The following is a 6,772-nucleotide window of genomic DNA, read 5'->3' on the forward strand; positions in this document are numbered from 1 at the left end:
CGGCGCGCGGGCCTGGGCAGGCCCGACCCGGACCCGGCAGGCCGCAGCGGCGGGAGGAGAGAGAGAGGGCCGGCGGGGACAGGTGGCAGATCCTGATTCGCCGGCGGGCGGCGGCTGGACATGTCCGGTCCAATCCGTATGTGTCCGGTGGCGGAGAGGAGCGGGGCTAGGGTTAGGGGTCTATTTCATCCGAGATTTCAACGGGGGAAGGCTTATTTATAGGTAGAGGGAGCTAGGAGAGTCCAAATGAGGAGCGGTTTTCGCCCACACGATCGTGATCGAACGTAGCGAGAGCATGGAGGGGAGTTAGATGGGTTTTGGGCCACTTTGGAAGCAGTGTTGGGCTGCAAAGAGAAGGGGCTTTTACGGTTACCCGGTTAACCGTTGGAGTACCAAACGACCTCCAAATGGCACGAAACTTGACAGGCGGTCTACCGGTGCTATACCAAGGCCGCTTGGCAAGACTCGGTCCATTCCGAGAAAGTTTAACACCTACTCATGAAAAGAGAGAAGAGGGGGACGCCGGAGGACATAGGAGCGCCGGATTGCAAAACGGACAACGGGGAAAATGCTCAGATGCATGAGACGAACACGTATGCAATGCAATGCACATGATGACATGATAAAATGCAACACGCAAGCAAAAGACATGGCAACGAAGACGAATAACTGGCAGACACCTGGCGCATCGAATCCAGGACGTTACACAGGCCTTTCGTGTCGTGCACGGAAGGTGGCATCCGCTTCACAATGGGGTAGCTGTCCCCGATGAAAAGCGAGTACTCTCCAAGAGTGTTCCTCGGCACCCACGTAGCATCACAAGGGTCGCACTCGGCGCCGTTCATCTGGTACACGCGGCATCCCAGATCTAGACACATGGTGACGTACATAGTCAAGGTCCATGCATAATAATGTTGTGCTCAAATATGGCGGTCAGTAATACTGTGCAGCAAATAGTACTACTCCGGTATAGAGGAAGTAAAATAACCGGCTTATTATATATAGCCACTCTTGGCTACATGGATGAGATAGTAAGACATGGAAAAACAAAAATGGTGGCAGCTAGTGGGTTCAAGTCTTCAAGGGCCTAGCTAGCTATACACATCCTCCAAGGTAAAAAGTACTCCTACTAGTAGTACTAAGTATACTACTAGTACAACAATGAAAGAGAAGGCGAGAGGGTTAAAATGGAATACCTGGGTAGATGGTGACGGTCCGATCATGGTAGATTGTGTGACCATGTTGCACATCAGTGGTACCATCGGTAACGACTGCTAAGATAGTTGATCCCAATATGCCAAAGTCAGCTACAAGGTTCCAGGTTAGACCGAATCGCGGATGCAAATGCACATCCAGGATCGGTGATCTTATTTTGATCGGGGGATGACTGGTCCCTGCAAAATAATGGAGTACCATTAGGGATGCAAATGATGGTTTGTGCATTCCGTTTGTAATCTCCCGTACCGTAGGATGGCAACCAGATGAAACAAGTCCCCTGGCTTGTCACCGTGAAGATGCGGCCTAGATGGCGCATGACGTCTTCGAATATATAGGGGTACAAATATGCCGCCGCCAACATGCGCTAGCCTCTGCCGTTACTGCGTCTTGCATTGATCGCAATCCTTATGTCGAACACCGCGATGAGATAGTAATCGTCGTAGCCGCGTCGCTTTGTCGGTGGGTCCGCAATTGCTATCTTCTTCAATCTCATGTAGGCATCATCATATGTATTCAAGCCCAGCCAGTCCGGAAGGCCGATCCCAATGGTTGAGAAGGGGTCTACCGGAACGGCCGCACTGCTGTGGACGTTGTGCAAAATGATGGTGGTATCCGGCCGGAGGTATGCAAGCCAATATTCGTTGGCACCGACCCAAACCTATATATACGACGGTGGGCAGCGGAGAAATTATGGGATGGAAATGGAATAACTAAGTACTACATGATCAAACTCCATTACTGACCTGCTCATCGGACAAAATCCGACTACCTCTCAACGTCAGCAACTCTAGCGAAGTCAACGTGCAACCATGGCCAGGGAGCGGTGGACTGTTCGAAGGATTGTCCCATAGAAGAACCGTCTCCTCGAGGACGCATGGAAGACCAACAAGCATGGCCTTTTCCCAAGCCTGTTTAAGCAGCGTCTTGACAAAGTTGGTGCAGGAAGCACCGAGTCTTGCGGCGTTGAGGACGTCAGAGCGGCGTGCGATTTCTCCCAGAGGATCGTCGTCCAAGGTCTCCCAGCCCCGACGAGAAGGAGAACCGCCTGGTGAATCCATGGGAGCAGCGACGAACTGCCTTCTCTTCGGGGGGAGGGGAACTGGTGAGGAGGAAATAAGAGCATAGTAACCGCAGGGCCTCGTCCCTTCCAACTATAGATTGTTCCTCATCAAAGGGGTGAGGCTATTATTTAGTACTAGTACTAGCATTATGGAACGTTATGGGATTGCATTATACTGTAAATAATAGCACTAGTAAGAAATTTTTGGCACTAGGTAGTAGTTTTTGGTGTGGATTAAGAAATTTTGGGTATGTTTTTGCCATTTTTTGTACACGCCAACTAGTGTCAAAAAACGTCTTACATTATGTGACGGAGGAGTACGTACTCGTACTGTAGCAGCACCAGTACTACTTTTCTCAACTAGTAGTGCGATGTACTGTACTTCTAGTCTAGTCTAGTATAGTGCACCAGCTTTGAACTCTTGAATCTCAGGGCCAAGGAGCTACAGTTGGAAGTGGAGGGTACTACTGTTCTCTAGAACCATCGATGTACTATCAATGCAGGGGAAGTACACCTGCGTAGTGGCCTAGTGGGTACTCTCGGTGCTATATTCAGCCGCTCCTCTCACGTAGGAGTAGCTGGCCTACTCAGCCACTCCTCTCACGCACAAACTAGCAGCCTGTTTATCAACAACGGTTACTGCGGTCTGCGGGGGTAGAACATTTGAGTTATTTGATACAGCGAGACTAGGCTTTTCGCTTCCATTTGTGGAGGTGTAATGGATCTCGTCGAACTTTGTTAGTAGTTCCTTCTTTATGAATGAGATAAATAAAAGCTTTTGCCTCCGTTTCCAAAAAAACACATCAAGAGGAATTTCTTTTATAGTAGAGCCCATAATGGAGTGAAGTCCATGCGTGCAATGCTAGAAGCTACAGAGCCATATTGCATAGTTCGCAATGCCCGCCAGGCTTTTCCGGCTCCTCGGGCTTAATTGGGAGGCGCTAGTTTAAATATGCTACTATCTGATGAGGAAGCTGCAAGCGAGGTGCGGCTAGGGCGAGCACGCGAGCCATGGGATGCTGGGAAGGAAAACCCGTTCACGTGGCTAGGCTGTCCAGTGCACCCAGATTGTGGGGCCGCACGTCCGTTTCACTTCAAAACTCAAACTACTCGTGTAAAATATTGGCTCGCAGCGAAGTGTAGTAGTACCATTTTAAAAAAAAAGGCCGTCGTGCGTTCGGCCGGGATCGAACACACAAAACGAGGTATACACTCCCGCATCCACTAGTAGTACTCATTGGAGTACAACGCAACCTAGAATCGCCTTTTGTCTCTAGTAGTACGTACATTGTTCCTTACAAGAAACCCCTAATAATGCAAGAAACCACTAAAATGCCAAGAAACTACTACCACTTGCATACATCGTAGAGTTAAGATAAGACTACCTTATCAACCATTGTACATGCTCTTACCAACCAATATCCTCGAGTGACCTCCTACCTCCGGCCCGTCCACCTAGTCATCCTCCGCCATGGGACGTAGCTACCTCCGCCGGCAGAAGGCGAGGTCAAAACCGCCGGCGGTGTGGAGCCCATGTTGCGGCAGCCCGGATGCCAGCTCCGTCCGGCGCTCGCAGCCACTAGCTAGCCAAGATAGCTCCGTCGAGCTGCTTGTCTTCAAGGTTTGCTAGCTAGATTGGCATGGCAGCGCGGTAGCTTGCTCGCGCGCGCTGCGCTCAGGCCAGCGCGGCGGCTTGCTCGCTCTTGAGTCACGCTCGGTCCACCCTGCCAACCCATACGGAGGCCAGTGCGGCGTCTGGCCCGTCCGGCGGAGCAGCGGCCAACTCGCTCATCACCGGCGCCACCGACGGACACGCATAAGTACTGTTTGAAGTAATGTTCAGGAAAAATATTGATTTGAGGGGGAATATCAGGATAGAAGGTCAGATGTGGGTCTCTTGTGGCAACGGTCAAAGAAAATGTGTTGGTTTAAGCTGCTTCGTCAGCACGGACGTGTGGGCCAACCCAGTAATAAATGGGTTTAAACGAACCTAATCGGTAAGAGTACTAGGTAGTAGTTTTTGGCGTGGATTAAGAAATTTTGGGTACGTTTTTTCTATTTTTTTGTACAATAGATTCTTCCTAGGGCTGGTTGAAAGTGGTAGTTTTTTGTTAAATACTCTACATATTGTAAGTAGGAGTGAAAGTTAAGCTTTGGTAGCCATTAAGCAAGGCTAATAACATAGTGCATATGTGTGCATGATTGAAAGTAAATATCAACCATGAGTGACTAATATCTTGATGGAAAACTCGAAACTATGGAATATTAGGAAAAAATGCATGGTTGGAAATACTAGCAATGATCATGTCCGTTGCAACGAATCATAATTAGAATAATACTTATTCACAAACTTGGTACAAAACACCCTAATTTTGATATACATATATCACTAGAGATATACTCCCTCCGTTCCAAAATAGATGACCCAACTTTGTACTAAGGTTAGTACAAATTTGAGTCATCTATTTTGGAACGGAGGGAGTATTATGTTTCAATTATAATATATTCCCTGGGCTGTTTTGGTGAGGTCAGGGAGGGAAGTGGTTGGTTTTAAGATACTAATTATGGGTTTTTCCGCAAATTGGTAGACAAGTGGGATGTTGGTGAGAAAAGGCAACAACTTACCTCACAATCATTAGATGTAGATCTAATGGTCAGAAACGACGAATGGCAGACACACCAGCATCACCAACTTAGTCTTGTTTAGGAGTAGTAGCAAGATCCGTGCATTGCACGGAACATCAAGATGCATTTTTTTATAAAAACACTTGTTGTGATTGACCCTTGCGGGAGTAATCCCATGTGTAAAAACTAATGATATCTCGAGAAATATGAGATAAGGTGAAGAGGAGTGGGGTGTGGTGGTGGTTGGTGGTCGGACTGAGCGGAGGCATGGGGATTGACGACGCCGGCAACGGCCACCAAGCCAGTTTGTTCCAGAGGCTTCCTTTCTTAATTGCTCAACAATGAGGTTTGTTGGAGATAAGGATGAAAGAGGGAAGGCCTTGTCTGCAAATGTGGAGAGGGGTGCGGGTATCTTTTAGTTTAATTTCCATCCGTCAGATATAGATTGGACGGTCTATATTGCAAGATGGCACACGTACCATCATCACCAACTTGGTGTTTTATAAAAGAAGAAATATAAGTATGGAGATACAAACGTATTATCTATACTTGCTTCCGTAAACTAGCATCTACATTCTATTCAATGCCTCAGCATGTGGGGCCTTAGCACAATGACTTCTCGACTGTGTAAAAAAAAGATTTTCCCGTCGCCGACAAGGAGGGGGTGACGGCGGTGCGCTTTTTGGCTTGCTCTAGTCCTAGTAGTCATACTAGGTGGTCTAAGCACGTGTAGATTTATTCTTTTTCACGTCTCGTGTTCGCCGTACTGCCACGATTGTTGATGAGTAGACGGTAAGTTATTCATGGGGAAACCCTTGTTGAGCGTGTTTGCAAGAGAGAGAGAGAGACAGTGTGCGTGTGCGATATGTTAGAGACTGAGGCAATGATAACAGATTCTTTGTGTCTATGTGTGTGGAGGATAGAGAGAGACATGTACATGGGGCTTTGTGTTGTGTAACGTGGAGACACATATACATAATTAGAGAGTGAGTGTGTGAGATACACACGTGGACATGGGGAGAGATGAGGATCTAGATAAATGGGTGTTTGTGCGTGTCTGTGTGTGTTTGTGCACGCGTTTGTGTGTGACAAGGAGAGATTGTATGTGGAGTAGAGAGACCATTGATGATGTAAACCTAGTATAAGGGAAGGGGGAATGGTGTGACATGTGTAGTAGCGAGATATCACGGGTGCGGGCAGGGGGAGTAGACTATTTGGAAGAGACATCGAGTGTGTGTGTGGGAGAGGGGTGTGAGAGCGAGAGAAAGAGAGAGCCAGCAATGGAGAGAGAGAGAGAGAGAGAGACTGGAAGAGAGGGGGCGAGAGGGGTCGTTTGTGTCCATAAATGGCGTATAGATAGGACAATGTTGATGTTGTCCGAAATTGGCCTATGAACGGAGACGCAAGGGAAGCGAGTCATCGTGTGTGTGATAGGGACTTCGTGAGAGATCTAGAATAGATAGTGCAGAGAACAATGTGCGAAATCGAAAAGGATTATACATTAGGGAGCTATGCAAAGAGTCACGACATATATGTATACAGGGAAGGAGCTGGGGCGGGTCCGCATGTGGGAGAGATAGAAAGAGGAGAGTGGTGCACAAGGAGACAAAGTGTGCTTGTTTGTAGTGGGGGTGGTGTGTGAGGTGAGTGCGCGAGAACCACATAACTAGGGAGATAGACGTTTGGGGGCGACGTTTTGTGTGTATGGGAAATATACATAGTGTGTGTGCTTGGGTAAGAGAGATAGCGGGAGAGCTAGAGAGTGAGGGAAGAGATGTGTGCATGCCCGAGAGACAAAGTGATAGAGACCTATGTTGGGGTCCAGACTTTACAAGAGAGAGGGGTGTTAATGTGCTCGTGTGTTGGTGT

The sequence above is a fragment of the Triticum aestivum genome, chromosome 2B (assembly GCF_018294505.1).
Source record: "Triticum aestivum cultivar Chinese Spring chromosome 2B, IWGSC CS RefSeq v2.1, whole genome shotgun sequence".
Taxonomy (NCBI): Eukaryota; Viridiplantae; Streptophyta; class Magnoliopsida; order Poales; family Poaceae; genus Triticum; species Triticum aestivum.